General features: G+C 39.6%; 1 protein-coding gene and 1 pseudogene across 3 annotated transcripts in view; both read right to left on the bottom strand.

The window, feature by feature from the left end:
* The window catches only part of LOC142139054 (bile acid receptor-like), an 88069-nt gene that overhangs the window by 49443 nt on the left and 11406 nt on the right, over positions 1-27220 (bottom strand). The window lies entirely within an intron of this gene.
* Positions 1570-4842, bottom strand: LOC142139943 (nuclear prelamin A recognition factor-like; annotated as a pseudogene).

The raw sequence follows: 27220 nt of genomic DNA, 5'->3' as shown, positions 1-27220 counted from the left end.
CAATTTATAAAATTGGCCAAAAAATGACCCCTGCCCTATAATGAAGCCATTCTACCCAGCAAAATAATAATTGGCGCTGGGACTTTGAAAATAGCGGCGTGATGACGCCAGTAAGTGAGGCCACCATAGTAATCTACTGCTGCCTACTCCTTTGAGGTAGCTCAATTTCTTCTCTACATGGGAGGAAGGAAATTCATAGCTCATTTAGGGCAGCAAAGAAGACAATGGTTATCTTTCAAATTTTCCAGCCAGAAGCAGGAAATCATCCTTTACTTGAATATGTAAAAGTTGCTTATAAATTAAATTTGGTAATATGCTCTTGTTTTGGGTCCTTAAAAATAATATATTAAACTACAATTTTGTTGGCCCTAATTTTGATACTTTCAAATGTACATGCACAGGTTAATTCCTGATCTGTATATTCAACACAAATGTAAAGCAAATCAAAGAAGTATACACATTGTTGATGCACTTCTTCATGAATTTAGAGTCCTGTGGAACAAATGACAACAAAGTGCACCGAAATTGCATGTGTACTTGTAATATCCTGGTTTGCTTTCCACTGAGAAAGTTTTGTTGTTATTTTGTGGCCTTTTTAGTGGTGTGCAGTGGTTTATAAGGCACTCACCTCAAACAACTCTTGTGTTGAAAACATGCTTCACCATGCTGAGCAAAGAGATAGGATGTGTAGCTCAAATTATCTATTCATGCACATATTCGGTATTACCTCTTCACGGACTTTGCCTCAAGGGAGTGCTAGGGACTGCATTTTATCAGTGTCAATTCCGCAGCTATTTTAGGAGGTGTATATATAGGGATGGAGTGAGGTTTGCGGTGACATTTTGGTAGTAGGATATAGGCCCCAATTTATGAAAGGAAGAAAAATTCTTTCTCCAGTAAAAATATAATAACCATATATCACCAGCAATAGTTTTCTCTAGGCTTTTGTGGTGATGTCTTACCCATGAGCCTGTTTAACAAGGACAGCGGTGGTACAAGTACTGCTCCTGTCGTCTTATTGCTGTCACCAGCTCAGAATGGCGACAGCATAGAATCCTGTGATTGTTGCAATTATATGTACATGATGACAAGGAGATACATAAATACTGTGGGGGAAGAGCACACAATATAATGGCTACAAGGTTGCCGATGTGCAGGGGATCTTAAAGATATACCTTCTCTCTGGTACATTGGGTAAATGGTGTTCTGGAACATGAGTTGATTTAGATTCAGATGCATGCAGGACTGTCTTACGAAGTGGTAAAACTATTTTTACCACTACCAGTGAGAATTGCTGGGAGCTGCCCTGACAAAATTGTAATAGTAAATTGTGGTGAGCAAGATTTTATATTTATGCAATAAGCGGCAACAGAAATTTTTTGATATTGGCACATAATCAAATAATAGTAAATAGTGGCCATAATGAAAAAAAAGATTGAGCACAGGGCAATTAAAGAGCCTAAAGGAGAAAGATGGAGCACAGGGCATATAATAGAGGCTAAACAGAGAGAGAGAGAGCAGCTAACATAACTTGAAAAGAGAAAGTATGGGTAGTGATGGACGCAGGGCCTAAAGTAGATGAGCTGTCACACTGCCGGCTCTTCCAGCGCAGACAGTGGATCCCTGCACCAATGCTGCTACAGTCTCTGCTGGGTTTTCTTCTGTAGCAGGCACAGACCCTGGGATTGACGCAGTGTCTTCCTCCGCTACCTCTCCCTCCTCCTCACTGACCCGACTCAGGAACAGCATACAGAAGAGGAGATACCTGTGGATAAGTAAGTACAGAATGGTGTGATGTGGGGGTGGGAGCAATGTGATGCTGGGGGTGGGCCAATGTGATGCTGGGGGAGCAGTGTGATGCTGAGGGTAGGGCAGTATGATGCTGGGGGGGACAGTTTGATGCTGGGGGCAATATGATGCTGGGGGGATAGTGTTATGCTGGGGGGCAGTGTGATGCCGAGGGGGGGGGGGCAATGTGATGCTGTGGGGGGGCAATGTGATACTGAGGGGGGCAGTGTGATGCTAGAGGGGCAATGTGATGCTTGGGGGGGCAGTCTGATGCAGGGGGGACATTGTGGGGAGGGAGGCAGTGTGGGCAGCAGGGTGGTATTGTATCCATTTCCTGCAGCTAGGCCCGCTCTTGTTTTCCGTCAACTGTCTGTGCCTGGCCTATTCCATTGAAGCACCTCCCTGGACAAGCTAAAACTTGAACAAAATGATAGTGAAATTTTCCCTTGTGTAGTTTGAACACCATGTTCTGAATGTTCCGGAATACATATGCAGCTGCAAATCTCAGCACAGTCTCTCCATCCTATTCTAAGCATAAGTTTTTGTTTTTTAGTGTTTTGTATGTGATCTCCTAAACATCCATGCCAAACAATTCCTTGGCTGCATGACGGAACACATGTGCTAGATACCCGTCAGAGCTGGTGCCTTCATGATGGACAAATTCACAAGTTGTTCCTCCAAAGACATTCTCTAGAGGACATTCTTCCACTTCTTTGAAAGATATGTTTATCTGCTCAATAATTTGCATCACCTCTCCCAATGTAAGCACACAGTGAACATCAAAGCAGTTATGCAGCTCAGTGTAATAGTCTTCCCTGAGGGCCTCCATCTTCCTGTCATAGCAAGGAGCCACAGTGAGATTAAATATTTTGTCAGGGGTCAGGTTCTTGTGTGTCGTTAAGTACCCCTTTACTAACGACCCCATAATCTGCTGAGTTGATTTTATGGTGCAGATGTGAGGAGTCACAGAATCACCCAGAACACGTTCAGCATACTGCACCCATTCAGGACATGCTGATGCAAACATGGGGAAGGCATGTTCATCCTGTGTCCGCCATCTAAACCTTTGAATAAAATTTTTCTGGGTCTCAAGGATAATGAAATCTGCAGCAATGGTTGTGTCAAACACATGATGGATGCCTAGGCTTTTGAGAAATCCACAGAGCTTTCTGGCCGCCTCACAAACAGACAGATGGAACTTAATGTAAAAATAAGGCACGGCCTGTGGACTGACGGACGCCACAAACAGCCTATGAAGTGAAGAGTCACATTTCTTATTGAGATTTAAAACTTTGAAAAGCTCCTTCTTGTTCTCTGCAAAGATCTGGGCACCCTCCTCTGAGATCACACAATTTCCACATTGTAGACAATTGCTCAGGAAGATACGGGAATCTGTGAGGTGGTGAAATTCACTTCATCAGGACAGCACTAAGTGTACCTCAGGCTGAACTGTATTGAACGTCACCTCGGTTTGAACCATATTAAGTGGCAACTCGGGCTAAACCGCATTAAATGGCAACTCAGGCTGAACCATATTAAGTGGCAACTTGGCTGAACCGTATTAAGTGGCAACTCGGGCTGAACTATTAGCAATCTCTCTGGAACCGACTCTAAGGACAGCATCCCCTCTGGAGCAGACAATGTCTCTGGAATGGAGACAGAGGTTGGCAGCTTGAAACTGGAGGCACAGGCTGGAGACTCAGGACCGGAGGCAGAGGCTGGAGACTAGGAACAGGAAGCAGAGGCAGGAGCCTCAGATCTGGAGGCAGAGGATGGCACTCCAGAACTGGATGGCACCTCGGAACTGGAGGCAGAGGCTGGCACCTTGGAACTAGAGACAGAGACTGGCACCTCAGAACTGGATGGCACCTCGGAACTAGAGGCAGAGGCTGGCACCACAGAACTGGATGCAGAGGCTGGTACCTCAGGACTGGTGACAGGAGCTGGCACCTCAGGACAGGTGACTGGAACTGGCACCTCGAGACTGGTAACTGGAACTGGCACATCGAGACAGGTGACTGGAACTGGCACCCCAGGACACGCAACTGGAACTGGTGGGCTATGCCTCATCCCAGAGAGCAGAACAGGCTGTAATGTGGGCATGGGAAGTGAAGCGCAAACAAATTCAAATTGAGGAGGGGAATATACAGAAGACAGTTTTGTAGGCTGTCGTGGTCTGCAGAGAGGGCAGTCTTGTAAAAAATGTATATTACTGGCACAGCAGAGGCATAATTTATTAGTTCTTCTGTGCCGCTGCTCCTCTTCAGTCAGATAGGGGCGTGGACCACTTGTAAACCTGGATTTTGTTACACCATAGTTCTTGTTAAACAGTAAATTTGCAGTAGCATTATTAAGAGAAGTTGTTTATACTGATTCAGCAGCAGAGAAGGTTGGTTGAGGCAAATCAAAATTATTTGAATTCTGAGAAACAAAATCTATCCTGAGTGGGTCCATAAGTAAGGCAGAAAACTGAACTAGCTGAGATCATAATAAAATTATATTTACTTGTAGAGTCTGTAGCTGAGGTAGTTGTCTTCCTCAAAGCCTACCAACCATCTACTTAACCTCCATCTCCTCCCTTTAGCTCGTCCTCCCTTCTCTCCTCTTGCCTCAACTGGATCCTCTTGTGCCTGGTCTGTTTACCCTCCCTTAGGATGTAAGCTTGTATGAGCAGGGCCCCCTCCCCTCCTGTCTCCATACCTGTTCTTCCGCTTCGTCTTTTCTGCATATGACTAGCCGGAGTTTCTGAAGTATTGGTACTTTTTGTTCATTGTTCTGTATGGTTTCACCCTGTATAGTCTACTGTTAGTACTGTGTGCGGCGCTGCGGATACCTTGTGGCGCCAAACAAATAAATGATAATAATAATAATAATAGTACAGTGATTTTTAAGGCAGACATGTTGCAGCAGAGAGCCAAAGAAAACAATTGCAAGAAAAAAATCTGAAGCGGAATCTTTCACACTATCACACGCCAGGGAATCGGGCCATATACCCAATCCCCGGCTTACTTACCTTCTCCTGCCGTCCGCTCGGTCCGGGCTGGGCGCCGCCATCTCTCCGGGTCTGCGCATGCGCAGACCCGATCTGTCAATTACTCTGTCCCTCTTGGTTGGAGTTTTGGCTCCAAAGTTTAAAAGGCACCTCCTGCCTGTTCTCAGTGCCTTATCTTCATGTGCCTTCCATGGGTTCCTGGCTCCTGTTCTACTCCTCATCCAAAGCGCTGATTATCTACTCGCTGTACTGCTGTTCCTCAATTCCAGTGAACCTGTTGACTGCTGAATTGTATTTCCTGCAGCCACCCTAGTGGTAAACAGTTGTCTGCAGAGCTGACACTCTATAGCGCTTCTTCCCTGTACCTGCATGACCTGCTGGCTATACCCTGCAACTCGTCATCACCATTCGTGAGTCCTGCTGACTTCTGAATAGGATTCTTGCCGTCACTTTAGTGGTAAACAGTCGTCCGCAGAGCTGACATTCTACAGCGCCTCTTCTCTGTTTCTGCATAAATTGCTGGCTACACCCTGCAACTCATCTTCACCATTCGTGAGTAACCTGCTGACTACTGAATTGTATTCCTGTCACCACCCTAGTGGTAAGCAGTCGTCTGCAGAGCTGACACTCTACAGCGCTACTTCTCTGTTCCTGCATAACCTGCTGGCTACACCCTGCAACATATCTCTGCTATTTGTGAGTAACCTACTACTCTTGTGGCTTATCTCCTTATTATCTCAACCGGTCGCTTCCAGTAAGGGCTGCGACCTGCAAGGGGGTGCAGCTAAGTCCAAACCGCCTTGCGGCTGGTCCCTGGCGAATACATCCTCCTTGTTAGACTCCGCGCCTTACTGGGAGTTATATTAGTTCCTCGCTGGTTACCGTTCCTTACCACTCCTGTCGCAGAATTGTGACGCGGAACCGTGACACACACGGCTCCAAAGCTGTTTTTTGGGCTGGTCATACTGTCACACTTCAATGCAGAAATCACAATATATAGAACAAGGATTCCAGGGAGATGCAGAAAGCAAATACCAGGAACATGGCTGATGTAGGTGAACATGTAGTATGAAGAAATACCAGGGAACAGGTGAACCAGGAGCACAGCAAGGTACAGCACAGTAGCATACAACAACAACAACGATGACCAGCAAGGTATACAGGGAGTGGCAGGTATAAATAGAGAGACAATCAGGTGCTGGTGATTAATTAGTGCAGCAAGGCAAATCCTAGTAGTAGGAAGAAACAGGCACAATAGCAGCACCTCTGGTAGATAACGTGTACTGCAGGAGAAACATACAATGAACACAAATATGAAGTCCAATAAATCCCAGAGGCAGGAGCTGCCGAGATTAAGCAGCATCCTGATGATGCTGCAGAGGAAGGGAAGCAGATCCTGACAAACACATCTTTTTAGCATGTTCTAATTCATATTCTGTGTATCCCTTTTGTTGAAACTCAGATTTTATTCCATCTAATTGATCTAAAATTTTGGATTCGTTAGTACAATTCTTCTTCATCTTCAATAATTGGCTGTATGGCATGCTTCTCAGTCAATTTTCTTGGTATTCACTGTTTCTCAACAAATAGTTGACATCTGTGGATTTTTATAACTTTAGATTCATCTGTCCCTAATCAATATAAATATTTAGATCTAAAATGTTTACTGCTTCTGTACTGATGGAAATATGAATCTGATGCTAAATTCATTTGTATTTAGATATTTATAGAAAGAGTGTAAAGAATTTCCCTCCACACAAATAAAACATTGTCAATATAATGGTGCAAGGACACCAGGTTTGGTCTAAAGAGGTTATAAGCCCTAGAAATTGATGTTCACAATAAACCATAAGCAAATTGGCATAACTTGGGGAAAACCTGGTGTCCAATCACCATTCCTTTTATCTGAAGGTAGCAACCTCAATTGAAATAAAAATAATTGTTCTCCAGAATAAACTAGATCCCCTCTCTAAGTTTTTTGTTAACTCAAAGGAACAATTTGTTTGTTGTAAGAAATATTATATTGCTTTTAGTCCTTTATCGTGCTGTATGATCGTGTGTAATGCAGCAACATCTGCTATTACCAGAACATAGTTATTTTGCCATTCCATCTTTGATAGCTTCATGAGTACATCACTGGTGTCCTTTATGTAAGCCGGGGTGTTTATTACTAATGGCTGTAAATGTGAATCTATAAAAGACGACAAATTGATCATAATACTGTTTATGCCTTGAAAAGAAGGATTAAGAACACAGATATTCACACAAGACCCACATTTTATTTATGTTTTGTAAGTGAATTCCCATTGGGGAACAGGTTCACAAGAGTATTCATTTAGATAAAATTCTATATCACAAAACCACTTCAATATATTTTCAACACTTATTGAGATTGATGTGGTATAATGATATTATTCTATGTACCTTTTTTCTTTTTTTCACATATATTATGTAAAACTAAATATTTTGAGTGAAGATCTTCATTGGTCTGAAGAAGGGATAAAATAAAAGTATTTTTTTTCTCACCAACTTTATCTGTGTATTAACAACCTTTAGTGCTAGAAACTCTAATTTCTATAACCAATGGTAAGAACAGTGTAACTGCTTCGCTGAGCTAGGTACATCATGTATGACCTAGTTCATAAAAATAAAATAAAAATTACATTTTAAAATATGTATAAAAAAATATTAATTACTAGCATTCAGACTGAGATAGCGATATGAAGATTGTGGCAGTACATGTTCCTCTGCAATGCTTGTTAAGTGGCTACCCCATGCTTTACCTGAGGGAGCTTTTACCAGAGAAAGCTGTGAAATCTTTTCATGGGCAGCGGCTACTATTGGTGATAGCACAGCAATAGCCTGTCATAGATGGGGAGATGCCCTACCTCTGGTGAGAACTTCTATTTTTGACAGAGATTGGGCTTTCTCCCTTTAATATATAGACCTGTATAAGGCAAAGTTGAAAATTGCACTGATTTCTAAGAGTGTTCCCTAATAATGTTTCAATAAGCGAATCCCTGTTGTGTTAATGTTAGTGAGGTGGCATAACCCTGCTAACACACATTCATGTTCTGAGCAAGCCTCAATTCTTTTGCTTGTCTCCACTTTCAGTGTATCAACTTAGCTGCACGCATGTGTAAGAAACCTACATGTACACAAAGTTACTCCAGTAGGTTTGTTTCTGCAAGTTCATTTGATAAAACTAAAATGGCTAAATTGAAGAAATTTCTGAAATACAGCATGTTATTGTAATAATCTCTAAATAAAACCAAAATAATTTTCCAATACACTGTACTGAAACACACACAACACATGCAGCCTTACATACAGTACCAGACTATCAGCAAGACAACATGGGAGCTTCCATCTAAGGCCCAAAGGACCATAATGGCTAAGCCAAATTTATGACAAGTGGAGATGTGGGGCAACCTTGTTGGCATTCTTGCAGCCACCATCACACCACTGGGATACTGTTGCTAAGGCCAATTTACAAGGGTGGGGGTTGCGCAGTGGGAGACATATCTCCTGGAATCTCCAGTTTTCAGTTGCGATCTGTACCACACAGTCTGTGCAAATTGATCAAAGCACAAACAACTACATTTATCCCTGGCCTTAATTTTATGCCAAATATATCATTGTATCTCAAGGCTGTAATATTTAAAACAGGACTGGACTGGATAGATGATGTCCTGTTGCTATAAATAATTGACAAGATATTTACCATGGCCTTATCTGTGTGGAGTTTGTATGTTATCCCTGTGTTTGAGTGGGTTTCCTCCAGGTGCTCTGGTTTCCTTCCACAATCCAAAAACATATTGGTAGGTTAATTGGCTGCTATAAAATTGACCCTAGTCTGTGTGTGTGTTTGTTAGGGAATATAGGATGTAAGCTCCAATCGGGCAGGGATTGATGTGAATGAGTTCTCTGTTCAGCGCTGCGGAATTAGTGGCGCTATATAAATAAATGGTGATGATGATGATATTGCAGGCAGTTACTGAAATTACAATAACAAATTGGATATTAATAGATATCTAACTAGTATCTAACTAGATATCTATCTATCTAGTAAAAAGAGAAGTGAGAAGAAAACTAGACTAAATAAATACAAACAATAATGAGGAAGGAGACTACTATTAGATAAAACAACTGTGAGATAAGAAAGAAGCCTTAACATTATCTAGTAACTGAACCACCTCTATGAACAAAACATACACTATATACCTGGACAAATATATAGAAAAAGTATGTTCTATATAACTTAATGAGCCTATTTATCAAAGGTATTTTTGCTGGTGAATATGACAGATCCCTTCTTTCATGGAAGAGTCATGAAAGAGTAAATAAAATGTATTGCTGTCAGCTTGGCAGATCCTTGCATTATTTTATTTTTACTTCTTTTTTATATTTTGCTGAGAGTCTTGTGATAACACTGATGTTACTACTTTTATGTGACATAAGACTGTTCCACTGCCCTGAACAGAAACAAGTTAATAGGGCCCTTTATGCGATCCCTAAAAACATTGATAGATAAACAGGACACTAAGGGGGAATTCAATTCCCCCCGAAGTACCGCCGAGTTAAAACTATTACCGTTATTACGGTAGTTTTAACACGGCTTTCTGCTCGCCAGAAAGCCGGCGTTAGAACTACCGTAATAACGGTAATTACGCGCACTATTACCGTAATGACTTTTAACAGTAACGTGGCCAATTGAATATGCCCCCAAGAAGCCTAAAAAAAAGCTACTTTGGCTGTATATGTGCATTAAAAAATAAAAACAATGCGCAAATTATTGCCACAGAAATAAATTGCTGAAAGATTATTTATTATCACCACAATAAGAAGAATTTTGATGAATAGGTCGCTGGCTTCTGCAAATTGTATATGCAAATTTGACATAACCCTTTTGCAGCATTCACAATGTGAATTGTTTTAAAACACATACGGTACATCAACATTTTGTGGTCAGCTAAGGAATTGAGTTGCTTCATCTTAATTTTAGACTGCTACACAATAAATCAAAGGTCATATTGCAGGAGAGGAGTATTTTATCAGCATCAGAATACATTATCACATTTAGGGTAAAGTCATAGGTGTATTTATTAAATATAGACAAGCCCTATCTCTGGTGAAAATGGGTGTTTTTGGTGGAAATATGGCTTCTCCCTATCTATTAAGGGCTATCTGTCAAATTGACAAATATGATAACGCTTCCCCATGCGAAGCAGAAGAACATGGATCACCACAATCCTCTTTCCACTATTTTAAATAAAGCATTTTTTTCAAATTGGAATGCCTGTACCATTTTTATTCTTTATATATATATTTTATATATTGTTTAGCAATTTAATGCTGCTCATGTGCGAACTGGCAACGCTGGGTCACACAGGCACAGATACACCAAGACTGGGCGGCAATAAGACTTCTTTTGCTGCTACTAGCCAGTATTGCCAGGAAGATGAGTATCTAGCAAAATTTTACTACTAAATTGAGGCAATAACTGATTTTCTAGCATTTATCAGCTGCAATAAGCGCTGATAGAAAATCTGTTGTTGTATATTAGTAAATGAGCTCCACAGTAATGATTGGAAAATTGGAAATAGCACTTATGCCTTTTTAAAAAATAAAACAGAATATAGAAATATTAATCAATAATATAACATAATAATTATACAGTATATCAATTGCAGTAGTTGGTTACATGACATAAGTATATGATTCTTCAGGTGGTTAATGAATATATTTGCCAAATAAACATCACCTAGAGTGAAATAAATGTATAGTAGTGTAATTCAGTCAACAGATGTTCCAGCACAATCAGCAATCTGTTGAATATAGTATTTAACTCACAGAATGGGCTCACTTATATGTGTTCAAGTAGGGCTCCATACCTGCGCTGCCAGTAGTGCCCGATATTTTTTTGTTTTGTTTGTCTGGGACAATGAACAGTGCTCCCAGCCTTTCTAGAGTACACACTTTGTTTAGATGTTGTATAATTGAGTGCCAGCACAGTGTTTCATGTTTCCATTGAGGTGACATATGAATTCTAAATGCCAGATAGATCTTGAGAGTTTTTGTGCAGGCTTAATGTGATAGAAAAACACGGCCCCATTACAATATTTATTTAGATTGACCAGGAGACTTGGGTGTTGTGGGGTTTACTTAGCTGAAAAGGTGACCCTCACATCATACCTTGGACAAACTATTCAGCCAGGTACGCCTCTTTGCTACGAAGCCATCCAGGTGTATCACAATAAAACTGTTAGATTCCTGGTGGATTCCTTTGAATTAGGTAGGTATGAGACTGGCAGGTTCAATAGTCTACTCAAAGTTGTGAGTGTAACCTCTGTATTTAGGACCTAGCTTAGTAACTGTTTAAGTATAAATAGTATGATCTTAACTTAGCACTGTCCTACCACACATGTTAGAAAGTGTCCCTTTTATCTCAGTTTTTAAAACCGTAATATTTACATCTTTATACATACAATGATCAGCCACAACATGAAAACCAATAATATGCCTAATATTGTACCTAATATTGTGTATTGTGTAATATTGGGCAGGTCCACATCCTGCCACCAAAACAGCCCTTACCCATCAAGGCATTATCTCCACAAGACCTCTCAAGGGGTCTTGTGGTATCTGGTACCAAGACTTAGCAGCAGATCCTATAAGTCCTATAAGTTATGAGGTGGAGCCTCTATAGCTCAGACTTGTTTTTCCAGCACAGATGCTCCATCGGATTGAGATCTGGGGAATTTGGAGACTAGGTCAACACCTTGCACTTTTTGTTATGTTCCTCAAACCATGCCTGAACAATTTTTGCAGTGTGGCAGGCCGCATTATCCTGCTGAAAGAGACCACTAGCGCTTTTGCAGACTATGATCATTGCTTATAAGTCTCCAACCATTACTATGTATCAGTGCTTACGCAATTAATGTCAGTGCTTAAAAAACAGCATTTTAATTTTTCATCAACCAGAATTGGACTCATGCACCAGTTAACAGAGTCTGTCTGAAAGTTTATGGTTTTGAATGAAAGTTGTGCTACCCTGAATCTTTGTATTGTGATTGATTAATACGTGTAAAACTGCATTAAAACAAACAACCAATCAGACATTTGATTTCATTGTCTAACTTGTTCTAGACAGATAAAAGCTAGGTACTGATTGTTTGCTAGAGGTTTAGTGCAAATTTCCACCTATGAGCAAAGTTAATAATTGACCTTGAAAAACTCATAAAGCTTTGTCATTTGGTTAAATTGGTAACAAATATCAACATGCATTCCCTTATTTTCCCATCTACCCTAACATGATCAGTTATAGAACCAGTAAATTCACAATTTGATATTAATATATAACAAATGTTGTACTGAGCTTAATGATATACACACAGCAACTTATTTACTTATATATTTTATGACTTATTTAGTCTTTATATGTAAAAAAATATGTCCACAATATTTCACTCCTCTGCAGCAGGTTGCTACATTAGGAGAGTATGGTAGAGGTTGAGTGAGATCTTTGCAAATCTTTGGTTTACACACATTAATTAAAATACCTGCAGAATCAGCTCAATCAGGACACTATCTCATATATATGTGGGATGAGTTTCAGCGGTGTGCAGTGGTGTGGGAATGTAGTAATTTACTTTTTAACTTATCTGCTGCGGAATGTCAGGTTAACACTAAACAATGTACCGTATATACTCGAGTATAAGTCGACCCGAATATAAGCCGAGGCACCTAATTTTACTACATAAAACTGGGAAAACTTATTGACTCGAGTATAAGCCTAGGGTGGAAAAGAGCGCTAATTTAAAAACCTAAATAAAAATGATAGGCTCAATCTATGACAAGGAACATTAATAAATGATTATAAAATCATTGGGTACAACCTAACCTAAATAAGGGGGTATATAAGGGGTAGGGATATAAATGTATGAACATGGTGGCTGTATTGTTTGTTCATTATGTAGAGAGAGAGAGAGAGAGAGAGAGAGAGAGAGAGAGAGAGAGAGAGAGAGAGAGAATTTTTTTCACTTACCCGGCAGTGGAACGCTTATGCGTTCCAACAACAGGAAGTTCGGCATTTGGAACGCAAGTTTGCGTTCCAAATGCCGAACTTCCTGTTGTTGGAGCGCATATGCAGAAGTTGACAGCCGAGGGACCGGACACCAGGTAAGTTCACCCGTGTATAAGCCGAGTGCCCTTTTTCAGCATACAAAAGTATGCTGAAAAACTCGGCTTATACACGAGTATATACGGTATTCTACATTCATGGTTCATATGTGAACATTTATATTTTGGGGTTTAGTGGTCTTCTAAATAGAAAAGATCCAGGACTGAGAAATAAAACAGTTTGTCATTCACAAAAAAAAACAACTAGAAGAAAATATTGTGGTCCTGATTCTTTAAGGCACGCAAAACGAACGTAAATTGCATTTTTTTTTAAAAGCTTGTAAATTAAGCATCCGCATTTCCATATTCAACTTGGATCTGATGATATGTCTCTTGTTGAATATGGGTCTAAGTGCTCTCTGCTCTGACAGACAATACATTGCAGGATATGTCTAATATATATGTGGAATAAAAAAGTCCCCAAATAACGCACAGAAAAATATAAATATTCCATTATTGTCAACTGTACTATAGCCATTAATGACAAAACATAAAAAATATTTTTTCTCCATTTTTGTTTCCCCATAAAATACAATTATTAGCATGTTATTAATATCTACTGTATATAATATGCATTTTAACAGTTGCTCCTGATTGCAAACACATGTTCCAGCATGCGTACACAGCTATCATCACTAGTAATCGACACTTACACCCAACCTGGTGTAAATCATACTGCCTGTCCCCTCCCTGTTCCGCCCATGAAATTGTAGGCTGCAGTAAGGGTCCTTTGCGCTCAAAGATTAATTAGAAGTTGCTGTGTTCACTGGCCTATGGTCCAGTTCTGGATATGTGCAGAGCGATTGTACCCAAAATATGGCACGTATCGGCATTTAGAATGTACTTTGGAGTGTACTTTCATTTCTGTTTCTTCATAAATACAATTAAATATGAGGGAAGCTCTATAAGTTTTAAAATGCTCAAAGAATTTTGTTATAAAACTTGATAGCAAAAGCACAAAGTGTACCTAAAAGAAATCTGGCAGCATTAAATAAACAAACTTATTGAACTAATCATATTGTTAAATTATGTTTTTTAAGTAGCACGTTCTTTGCTATAGGAGGGTATCAAGAGATTGATAAGAAGAGTCATTTGCTTACATTCTCTTATTTTGCAATCTCATACTTGCCAACTTCTCTTTTTAAGCTTCTGAGATGCCGGATAGCGTGGTGGGAGGGCAGAAGGGGACTGCTCGTGGGTAATCCAGTCACTTTGACCCCCTGCGATGAAATCAACATTCTGTCATCGGGGGCGGGGTTCTAAGATGACACTATTCCCCTCCAATCAGGTCATTGACGCTCAGATCCTGCCTATTTCACTAGGAAGTGGGCAGGATGTGGGAGAATTGCTTGCTGTCCCGGGAGACCTACCTGGAATTCAGGAGTCTCCTGGACATTCCGCAAGAGTTGGCAAGTATGTGCAATCTATGTGGACAAATAGCAGAATGCTTCAAATCTTCAAACATTCTCTGAAAACCCACCTCTTCAGACAAGCTTATAATATTCCTCAACCGCCCTCTATATTTTATTTTTTTAAAGACTTTATTTATTAAAGTTCGTCACAAGAAGTAATTACAATCATCAAGAATAAAAGATACAATATTTTTTTAACATTTGTTTTGATGCTAAAATATGTATATATTATTGGGTATGATTTAAATATAAATCTCGTTATAATACATATTATTATTATAGTTATAAATGAATAATTACTCACTATTGTTATTTACAAATGTACATTACATATTATTATTAATAATACATTAGCCAATATTAATATTATTTATTATTATACATTATAATACAGCAGATATAAGATTCCTTCTTGTGTATGTATGAAAGTTGTAGGGATTTAATTGTAGAATACACCTATAAAACCACATAATATAGACATGAGGAGCAGAAAACTGTAATATCTTTAGAGGTCAATTCTCAAATAGTAAAAGTTTCTAGCTAGTGTTAATGACCATCATCATTGTGTATTTTCATAAGCCTCTGCAAATGATACAATAGATATATAATAACTTATGATAAAAGCAAGTTCAGATGACCAAGTATATTTAAAGTGAGAGTCTAAGATTCACAAATGTAGTAACAATAGTAAAATAAAACTGAGAATAGACCCATATACGAAGTCTGACAGTGTGACGTTTTGAATAAAGGAAAAAAAGAGGGGGGTTAGAGGGGGAGGGAAATAGTGAGGTCGAAACCTGGACTCCCGGGGGTGGAAAGATAATGTAGTATATTATCTACAAAATATTATTTATAGAAAAAGGGCAGATATACTTTTGGGAAGATTAGTTGAGTTTGTGATTCCAGAGAAACCATTGTAAATGAACCAATCACCCTAGATTTGAGAGACTATACGAGTTTTCTTATTTAGATATGCAAAAATGTTTTCCATAGATGCCAGGTACCAAATTTTATTAATTAGTTGTTTTCTAGATGGAGGATCAGGGTTTTTCTAATGTTTTGCAACTAGACATCTAGCAGCATTGAGGATTGAGGATTTGAACGGACAATTTATCTGCGTATTTATCTAAAACCTTGATAGGGTAGCCTAGAAGAAACAACCAAGAACACTTGGAAACCTGGATGGAAGTAACATTACTAATCAAAGTGGCAACATCATCCCAAAAAAAGGTAATAGATGGGCAAGACCACCAGACGTGGAGAAAGGACCCCTTTTCTCCACAACCTCTCCAGCAGAGCCGGATTTACACCTCATAGGGCCCTAGGCAGGATACTGTTTTTGGGGCCCCTCCCTGCAACAATCCATAGCACTATATTTTTGCAGCCTACCATATACCCCTATAGTTACGTAGAAGTGAAAGCATGTGCCGCCGCATGCCTACCATATACCCCTATAGTTAAGTAGATATGAAAGCATGTGCCGCCGCCAAAGGAGGTGAGGGCGTGGCTTGCATCTTTGGGGGCGTACCTAACATGTGAAAAGAGCAAGGCCACCCTGCTGCAGAAAAAGGCACCCCTAAATAATTACCAAGCAGTCCCGTTTTTTTAAGTAGTTGGGTCAAAACAACATAATAAATATTGAAGTCAGGGCAGAAATACTTACTTAAGTTGTTTGCAAAAATAATACGCATAAATCCAAGTATGTGCTCTTGTCACTTTTGTCCCTCTATCATCACACTGTGCCCCTTCATTGTCACTTTTGCCCCTTCACAATATCACATGTGCCCTTTCACCATCACCTCTGTGCCCATCACCATCACCACCTCTGTGCCAATCACCATCACCACCACTGTGCCAATCACCACCTCTGTGCCCATTACCACCTCTGTGCCCTTCACCATCACCACTTCTGTGCCAATCACCATCACCACCTCTGTGCCCTTCACCATCACCACCTCTGTGCCAATCACCATCACCAATCCTGTGCCCCTTCACCATCACCACCTCTGTGCCCTTCACCATCACCACCTCTGTGCCCATCACCACTTCTGTGCCAATCACCATCACCACTTCTGTGCCAACCACCATCTCTGTGCCCTACACCATAACCACCTCTGTGCCCTTCACCATCACCACTTCTGTGCCAATCACCATCACCACTTCTGTGCCAATCACCATCTCTGTGCCCTTCACCACCTTTGTGCCCATCACCATCACCACTTCTGTGCCCCTTCACCATCACCACTTCTGTGCCCCTTCACCACCTCTGTGCCCATCACCATCACCACTTCTGTGCCCCTTCACCATCACCACTTCTGTGCCCTTTCACCATCACCACTTCTGTGCCCCTTCACCATCACCACTTCTGTCCCTTGTTTTACTTACCTTTCTATTGCGCGCTGCTGCTCCTCCTCCGTCAGTCCAGATGAAAAAAAAAAGAGAAAGAGTCACGTGATCGCTCGTCGGGTCCCGGCAGCCTCTCCTCCTCTCTCTATCACTGAGAGGAGAAGAGGCTGCCGGGACCCGATTCGCGGCACCCGACCCCCCCTCCTCCGATTCGCGGCACCCCCCCTCCCCCGACTCGCGGCAGCCCCCCCCCCCGCACGAGTCGGGGGGGGGGGGTGCCGCGAGTCGGGGGAGGGGCCAAATTTATTTTATTTTTTTCATTTTTTTTTTAATTACTCCTGTCCCCCCCAGCTGTGCCCCCCCAGAGCCGCTAGGCCCTAGGCAGGTGCCTAGGTTGCCTAGCGGTAAATCCGGCCCTGCTCTCCAGCATAGATCAGAGGTGAAACCATATATTCTTTTCAGTCTAGTGGGGACCAGGTACCAACGATAATACATTTTGTATGCATTTTCCTTAACTAAAGATGAAATGGATGTTTTAGAGAGTCTCTTTCTAATTGTTACCCAAGCATCCTCATCAGGTGGTCTACCTAAGTCAGCTTCCCACCTGAGCACATGAATGGGGGAATTAGTTTGTTTGTAGGAGACCAGGGGGTAAATGTATGAACATGCGGGTTCTTCAACACCCGCGTGTTCAGCATGTTCGGTGATTAAATTTCAAGCGGCGCTGCATTGTAAAGGGAAACTCCCCTTTACAATGCAGCGCTGCTTGAAATTTAATCGCCGAACACGCTGAACACGCGGGTGTTGAAGAACCCGCATGTTCATACATTTACCCCCAGGAGACCATAAAGTGTGGAAATAATCTTTTTTTTTAAGGGCGAATGTATACATAAAGATTCCAGGGGAGTTAAAGGTCTTGTTATATCAATTTTAGGGAGAGAGTCAACATAGTGTTTTACTTAGAGAAATGCAAATGGGCTTACATTAGGGAAGTTAAATTTTTCTCATAGCAACTGCAATGAAATACATTGGTTTGCTTGTATAACATCTCCCACCATCCTAATATCTCTGTCCTGCCAAGCCTTGAAACGGGGAAGGACATTGTCCTGGAGTAAAAGCTGGATTATTCCAGAGAGGTGTTATAGGGGAGTGAGTGGAAGTAAGCTTGAAGTGAAATTTGCAATAATCCCAAATTTGACATGTGAAGAGAGTAATAGGATCAGATTTCAACCGGAAAGATCTTGTGCCCATTGGGATCCCATGCCACAACCTGGTTCATGTGGGTAGCCATATAATATAAGCGGATGTCCGGGAAACCTCTGCCACCACTAACTGTTGCTCTACATAAAGTAATGATACTAGTTTGTGGGGGGTTATGCACCCACACAAATTGAGAAAATCAAACAATGTAGTTGAGATATAATAGATCTAGGTACCTGCCAGGGAGGGTTTGAAAAAGATAAAGCAAGCGAGGAAGGATATTCATCTTAAGAACAACTATTCAACTCAACCATGAAATAATTAATTTTTGCCATCTAAGTAGCTCAACCACCCTCTAAATCTCCCTAAGTTAACCTATTATCACCCACTACACAGCCAACAGAAGACAACAAGCCTCTGACATAGTTGTGTGACTGAACATACAGCCCACTAAATACTTTTTAACCTTTCAATTCCAGCTGGAAAAATATGCAATATGATGGAGCACTTACCCTTGTGTATTAAACCATTATCCCATAGATTGTAAGCTTGCAAGCCGGGCCCTCTAACCTCTCTGCATGTATGTATTACACAGTATTGTTTATTACTGTTTGGGACCAATTGTAAAGTGCTATGTAATCTGCTGGCGCCATATTAATAAATGTTGACTATGAATATGATACATATCCTCCATAGGTGTGTGCAGCACATTTCATTAGGGTGTGTTCATTAGGTGTGCACCCAGGGAAACCTATAGAGGGATACTCTGTGCCAGAGGGTTATGTCTAGCACTGCCTAGGGGAAAGGTTGTCTACAATTGCCCTTAGATCATATTATGCCACACACTAGTACCCCAGTTCATATCATGACACACAGTAGTCACCCCAGTTCATATTATGGAAAAGAGAAGGGCCCCCAATTTATATTATGCAAACAGTAGTGCCCCCAATTCATATTTTGCCAAACAGTAGTGCCCCCAATTCATATTATGCCACACAGTAGTGCCCCCAAATCATATTATGCCAAACAGTAGTGCCCCCAATTCACATTATATCACATGGTAATGCCCCCAGTTCATATCATGCCACAGTAGTGACCTTAATTTATATTATGCCACAGTTCATATTATGATACAGTACTGCCCCAAATTTATATTATGCCATAATAGTGTCCCCAGTAGCGCTGTTGTAAATGGACCGTGACTGTGCCCCCACTTTCATGCATTTGTGCATTAGAGTGTGTCTGGGCACAATCAGCACACTCTGTGCACATGCCTATGATATCCCCAGAACAAAAGAGAGGTCTGTCTACATGCTGATTGTTTTTCAGGGCTTTCAGCCCTGTGCCTTCCTATTTTTTAATTTACTCATAAATATAAAATAAAAAAGGGGTACACTTCACTTTCAGATTCGTTGAAGTGGCATATTTCAGCGTAAACACTACACAACTTTTACCCAAAAACTAGCTGGTGCACTAATATCTCTGTGGATCTGCAGCTCCCCATCAAAATCCCGGTCTCTCTACAGACAGAGAAATCTACATATAAAAGAAAGAAAGGGGGAACTCTGTAATGTAATATTGTTATTTTTTTTTAAATATATATATTTTGGGCCTGATACATGTCCGAATGCAAGTTGTCTGTAAGTTGCGTTTTTAAAAAGAGCATATATCTTGAGCGTAGTTCCGGCACTATTCAATCCAATCGTATCTCAAGAAAATCTATTTCCATTTGAATCTGGGCAGGGGTGGGCTGAGACGGACAAAAATTTATATTTTGGGCTGGTGCATGAATTGGCCCAAGTTTCTAGTATTTGTATAGTCTCTTTCACCATTGGCCGCGGCCGCGTTCGTGGCCCCTCCACCCCTCCTCGGCTTATCACATGGGACGCGCACCACGTGACAGGTGCCGTCCCATGTGTGAACAGTGCAGTGCCGCGGGTGGAATAAGGTAAGTGCGTGTGTGAAGTATATATTGTATGTGTTTGTCTGAAGTACATATTGTGTGTGTGTATGTGTGTGTGTGTGAAGTATATATTGTGTGTGTGTGGGGGCACTATATTTATTGTGTTTGTGTGTGTGTGTGTGGGCACTATATATTGTGTGTGTGTGTATTTGCAACATATATATTGTGTCTGTGTGGGCGCTATATATATTGTATGCGTGTGTGTGTGGGGCACTATATATATTGTGTGTGTGTGTGTACTATATATATATATATATATATTGTGTGTATGTGGGCACTATATTTATTGTGTGTGTGTGTGTGTGTGGGCAGTATATAAACTATAGTATGTAAGTGTGGGGGGCAGCATATAAATATAGTGTGTGTGTGGTGGGGGGCAGTATATAAATATAGTGTGTGAGTGTGGGGGGGCAATATATAAATATAATGTGTGTGGGGACAGTATGTTAATATAGTGTGTGTGGGTGCAGTATGTTAATATATATGAGGGAAGGGGGCTCGTAATATAGCGTCGGTGGTAGGCTATTTAATGGTGAGGTGCAGGTGGGGGCTAATTATTTAATGAGTTCTATTTTATTTGTGTGGTGATGGTGGGGCAATTTCATTTATTGGTGGGGCTATTTAATTTAATGTTGGATCCTATTAATTTAAGGTGAGGTGGTTTGGGGCTATTAATTAAATATGGGACTGATTTTTGGGCTGAGAGCTATTTATTAATTGTAATTGTAAATATTTAATTTATTGCTGGAGCTGTTTGGAGGGAGGGAAAAAGAATTATATATTAAATGGGAATAGTATTAATTTAATGGTGGGGCTGGTTGGAGGGAAATATATCTATTTAGCAAATGTGAATATTAGTATTTTAATGTTGGGCATGGAGGGAGACCTAATTATAAAACGTGGGTGCTATTGATTTAACACTGGGGCTAGTTGTAGTTTTCTAAATCATATGTACCCATTTCTTTTTCCAACTAGGGCCTCCAACATTCCATGATCCATACAACCAGCAAATGAGCTAAAGTAACCAGCAGCCACAAGGGGTGACAGTGACAAGACAGGTAGGCGAGAGCAGGACAGTCTGCCAACTGTCCTGAATCTGGAGGGACAGTCCCAAATTTGGGTGACTGTATTGCTTAGGACAGTTGGGAGGTATGTCCTGCTTCACCATGTACCTAACAGTAGTGCACACAGTATTGCCTGTGCATTTGTCTAAAATGATAACCATGCTACATCATAGGGGGTTACCCTGCCTAAAGTGCCCAGGCCCCCCAGCGCCTTAATCCAGCTCTGAGCCTGGGCATAAAAATATATATATGGATTAAAGAACACTAAAATAGCCTCTTTATATATATATATATATATATATATATATATATATATATATATATATTAATATAAATTGTACCAACAACTACCCTTTAAGGATGGGCTGCTACTTATGGACCAGTGCTGTGTGCTTGCCCCCCGGGCTAAAGTCTGCCAGCCCTCCCCTGAATCTGGGTGTAAATATGCTCTCCCTAAACAGTATTTGTTCTTTTCATTTTGCAAGCAGTTGAAGGTGCCACCGGTGTAGATTCTACAGCAAATCATTTTTTCCTCTTGCTAGACTTTTAAGCATTGTTAGTGATTGTAAATCAGAAACTGATTGTAAAAAAGATCTAGTCCGTCTCTTTGTTCTATGGAACTTAAGGCAATTTTTTTAAAACCCTGGGTCGTGACCAACATCTCTGGGCTTACCTTGTTAGAAGACACAGAGAATCTCTCTTACTACTCTGGTTTAGTATTGTCAAGGCAGCTGAGTATCGCTCAGCTACCTCTGTAATATATTTTTGATAAATTGTAGTATTAAGGATTTTTTTTTTATCCCTGTGAAAAGCAGTTATAAAAAAATCAGTTCTAATACCACAATGAGGGACCTATTGAGAAATAGGCCCTATGTTTCCTAGAATATAGAGCATTCTAGACTTAGGGTAGAGATGCAAGTTACACCTAATGTATAGAAAAAGATGGGATTCCACTAATAAGTTTTATCCAGGGGCTGCAAGTTTAGCAATACAGTATGGAATTAGCATAGTGTTCAGCAGACAGATACAGAATTCTCAAAGCTTTGGCATATGCATATATATATATATATATATAAATACAGGACAGTAACAACATTTATTGTGCCTATATTTTCCTAAGCACAATTTGAGGATATTTGTGTTTAATCACTAGTGAATAAACCACATCACTCATGCTTTAAAGCTCTCTCTATGTTGTTGCTTTTAAAAATAAATACACTCCTTGCAAAAGATGGGAAACAACTTACATTTGTAACAAAACAATCACAAATAGTGGTGCTGTTTCCTCGGATCATAAAAATACTTTTAGACTCTTTAATATATAATTCAATAAACATGAAATACTCATTAATTCAGACAAATAAGTGTTTTTACTGCTTTATTATCATAGAAATCCAAACCACTGGAATTAGGAAGTCATAAATCCACAAGTAAAACATTTTATCTTCTGTTACTGTTGTGGGCTGTCACCACTAAAACCTCCATTGCAGTATGAATGTACCTAACTTCTTGCATACTAAAGACACAAGTAAGCAATTTTATTATTGTATGTGAAGAACAGGAGTATGGGGTCACATACCAGACTTTACCCTTTACCAACATTCAGAAAAACAGCATACATAAAAGTGCACAAATTTACCCTAGAACTGTGGCTGTGGGAGATAATTGACATGCTCTAATATTGGAGTATTCTGCTTCTTTTGTGATTTCTAGATGTTTCAGATTTTATATTTTCCCAATCTGTACTCATCCGGTACTAGATGCTTGTTTATATGTTAGTGACAATATATCTCTACTTGCCTAAAATCACTGTCTCCAGTTTCCTTGTAATGATGATAACATTGGGCCTGATTCATTAAGGAACTTAAATTAAGAAGTTTCTTATTTAAGTCTCCTGGACAAAACCATGTTACAATGCAAGGGGTGAAAATTTGTTTTCTGTTTTGCACATAAGTTAAATACTGACTGTTTTTTCATGTATCACACAAATACTTGATAGCTTATTTGTACACTGAAATTTAAAGTTGATATTTGTGTGCTACATGAAAAAACAGTCAGTATTTAACTTATGTGCAAAACAGAATACTAATTTTCACCCCTTGCATTGTAACATGGTTTTGTCCAGGAGACTTAAATAAGAAATTTCTTAATTTAAGTTCCTCAATGAATCAGGTCCATTGTGTCTTTGCAAAGTCTAAAGAAACACTAAATAAAGTACTATATATACAAAGCATGCAGTCGTTTAAAAGAAGATGGTTACATCGTATAGTGCCTGAAATATTCTACACACTCTTAAATTGTCTATACATCATACTCTACAATTTCAAAGTTAAAGTGTAGAAATAATTAAAAAGGGACCAAGGTCTGGTGGAAGCCTCTTCTGACACTATACCAGACCAGGGGGTAAATGTATCAAGCTGAGATTTTTCCGGCGGGTTTGAAAAACCAATCAGATTCTAGCTATCATTTATTTAGTACATTCTGCAAAATGACAGCTAGAATCTGATTGGTTGCTATAGGCAATATCTCCACTTTTCAAACCCGCCGGAAAACTCTCAGCTTGATACATTTACCCCCATGTCTCATAATTAGCAACTGTGGAAAGTAGCAGAGTGCTGGCGTGGAAAATACTTTGTGGAAAACCTCTTCAACATCTTTAAAGTTTGCTTGGTATTGTTTATTGCAATCATAGGCAACAAGCGACCATAGGGCTGCCTGTGGCCCTCAGAGCTCATCCTCCTGCTCTTTGCTACTTTATAACCTGTCACTCTTTCCCCTGCTTTATGCCCCTTCTTATTCAGCTCTTATTATTTGCTTTATACCCCATTATGCTTCACCCCCAGCCCTAAGCCTTACTGAATAGTAGCTCGGGACCACATTTGAAGCTTGGTGGGACATAAGACAGAAAACAAGACTGAACTATCTTGTATTTTTTGCCCAGAGCAGCCAACATCCACATCATGTTACCTTTTCTGCACAAGCAGCACATCTGAGATCAGAGCTATGTGCAGTCTGCGACATATGCTGATAATATTTCTACTATGGTAATTACTACAGACATGGAAAGATTAAATTGTTGTTTTCATATACAGGTCCTTATATGCTGTTAATTGTAATTTATATTCCTATTTAACTAAGGAGACTCACTTCTCTTGCACTTTGCCTACATCTTTCTAACTGGCTCAGTCCAGAGCACATAGTGAAAAGCACTATTATGGCAGCTCCTACTTCCACAAGTATGCTTGCCTACTCTCTGAATTGCAGAGAGCTCTAACATATTTCAGTATCCCGCCCTATTCGTCTATTCCATAGACGAAATTTGCTGTGAATCACATAATCATGCCCCCTTCCCTGCTGTGCCATGATGCAAAGTGCTGTATTGTGAAAGTGGGGGCAGGACTGCAATGACGTTAATTGTGTTGACCTGCCCCCTGACTTGCCACTTTCACTGTCACTTGGATAGTTCAAAAAAGTTAGCAAGTATGTCTCATAAGTCATTTGGCCATGGCCACCATGAATCTTAATCCAGCCCTGCATAGAAATATGTTTTTATAGCATGTGTATGTTACTATACACTTACAGAAAATATATTTACTTACAGAAAAGGTCATTTATTACATTTTATCAAAATATATCACTTATTCAGTGTTTTAGGCAACCCTTAAACAATGATACCCTTGGTTTACCTAGGGTAGTGCCAGTTCTGAACTTTACTCCGCTACAATTCGTAGGGATCTATTTATCAAATGGTGAAAAGCCCATTGTTACCAGCGATATGGCTTCACCCTGTCTATCAAGAGGTCCCCGACAGCAGTAGTACTGTTATTGCCAGCGGTGGCCATTTAAACAAAATCCTAATTCTTAGAATAAAGCATTTTTCACAGATTGTTGTCAGTTATCTCTATCCTGAGATGGCAATAACAGAAGAAGGATTACAGTGGTACTTGTACCTCCATAATCCTTGTTAATAGGCTTTTGCCAGCAAGAATTACCACCATCAGGTCCAAAAAAGTAGACAAGTATGCTTTTTCTCATTGTCACGTTATCTTTGCTGGGTATTTTTAGTAAAGTTACTGACACATCATTTGCCTAAAAACCAAATTACCGGTTGCTACAGTGTATAACCACATTTTGCAGACTCCGGACCTATGAGAAGCCTATTTATAGAGCACTATAAATCTGAGCCAGTAGAATCACTGTCCAAAAGCATGCTCTTTTGCTTGACTTACGCAGTAAGTACTTTGTACTGTGTAATATTTACAATTCCTGCAGAGCAAAGTAAAGTGAAGGAGTGTGTGGAAAGTGATGGATTTTTTGGCATCATTTTATCTTTAACAGCAAATATTTGTTTGAAGCATAAGTAAGTTAGTGAATCACAGCATGTTATCTTACTGATCAGTTCGGCAAGCTAAGTACAAAGTCTAGATTTTTTTGTAGACGAGTAAATGGAATTTTTGTATAGTAAAAAAAAAAATCTTTTGTTTCACAATCCATTTCAATCTATCATGTTCCTTTATGACTACACTAGGTTTATTTATTTATTTATGTATTTATTTATTTATTTATTTATTTATCTAATACATTTGTTTCAATAGTTTCTTTCAAAACACTACACAAGATTTTAAAATAACAAATTAGGCTCCTGGCTGCCTTCTTCCACTAATACAATGATCTGTGCTGAAAATACTTATGAAGAACATGGCTATGTAACTGAGAAATTGACTGAACACAGCAAGTACCCACAAATGTAGCTTAGTACTGTATCTTTGCACATTTATCACAATTTAGACATGTTAATAATACCACATCATTCACCCTTATGCACATTAACTATATATATGCAAAACCAATATAAATTGACATATATTAAAATAATTATGTTACAGTTATAAAAATAAAACAGTGGCTGTAGTACAGAGTACACTTCTTCCTAAATTACACTGTTACTTAGGCCCCTATTTATCATTATGTGGTGATAACACAGTGATAGAAAATGTGTTGTCATCTCAATGTACAAAGAAAATATTGCTGGAGTAGCTGAGTGATATTGGTTGGCACTGGTAAGAATATCTTTAAAAGGAGTTCCTATAAGATCTTAACAAGGTGGAAAAATACCCTAGTCAGGATTCATTTTTGTATCTCCTTATTGGTTCTATTATCTAAAATGGTGATAGAACATGTATCACCACAATCCTTGCTAAATAGGCTTTCCCACGCTTTTTATGGGGAAGCTATAGATGGAGAAATCTGTCAATAATTCCTTGGTAGATAGGGGAAAACTAACAATTAGAGCTTTTCTCCATTTGAAAAATAGACATCTATCTCTCTGTTTTATGGGCTGCAGGCTTTAGATAAATAGGCAAGCTCATCTGGTGGGAGTACCAGCAAAGGCATTTTGGATGCAGATAGGACATTTCTACCCTGGAAATGAAACTAATGAGCTGACTATTCCACCATAGTCAGCTCTGCTGAAAGAGCATGTTTTCAAACCACATGCCCAATAGTTAAATGTATTATCAGATGCAAAATTTGTATTTCTGTTTATACTCTATGGGGATTTCCCATGACAGCATGGGAATTCCCCATAGAGTATAAATAGAGCTTGTGACTGTATCATATTCATTAGCGTCGGCCTGCTTGTACACTGTACAAGCAGAAGTCCGTTTGTTAAGGGTTTATTTTTTTCACAAGCGAGTCCTGGGTTTGAAATTACAAAAATAGGGTCATTGTGACCCGAAAAACTAGCTAGACCATCTGATAAACATCTAAAAAACATCCCTAATAAAATAGCGAATAGATTCCACAAGTACTATGCATCACTGTATAGTTTGTCCCCAGAATTTAAAAACTAAGAACAATTTACAATAAAAATTAAAGAATTTCTGAGCGCATGCTATTTCTGTTTGGAACTCATAATATCCCAGCTTGCACGTTGCACGTCTTATTGAGGACATTTTGACAGAGATACTCCACTCATCTATTAAAAATATGCAAAGAACAGCAGCACCGTTGCCAGATTCACTGCACAATATTACAATACAATGAAAATTCACTACCATGCTCTCTCCCAGGCTTGTTCAATTCCATGTCTGATTTTTTTTATCTGTATAACATAAACTTTTTTTTACAAAATTTGCAAATTAGGCACTTTACCTGTCGCTACCCACTCGAGAATTGATGACTCAAACATCTCAGCTAGAATCTTTATGTAAAGGTAATATATGCTCTAAAGCATTTATTTCATATATTTATCATGTTTTCTTGTCATGTAAGT

The sequence above is a fragment of the Mixophyes fleayi genome, chromosome 2 (genome assembly GCF_038048845.1).
Source record: "Mixophyes fleayi isolate aMixFle1 chromosome 2, aMixFle1.hap1, whole genome shotgun sequence".
NCBI lineage: Eukaryota > Metazoa > Chordata > Amphibia > Anura > Limnodynastidae > Mixophyes > Mixophyes fleayi.
Note: the sequence above shows the minus strand (reverse complement) of the source record. Positions and strands in the feature narration are given on the sequence as shown.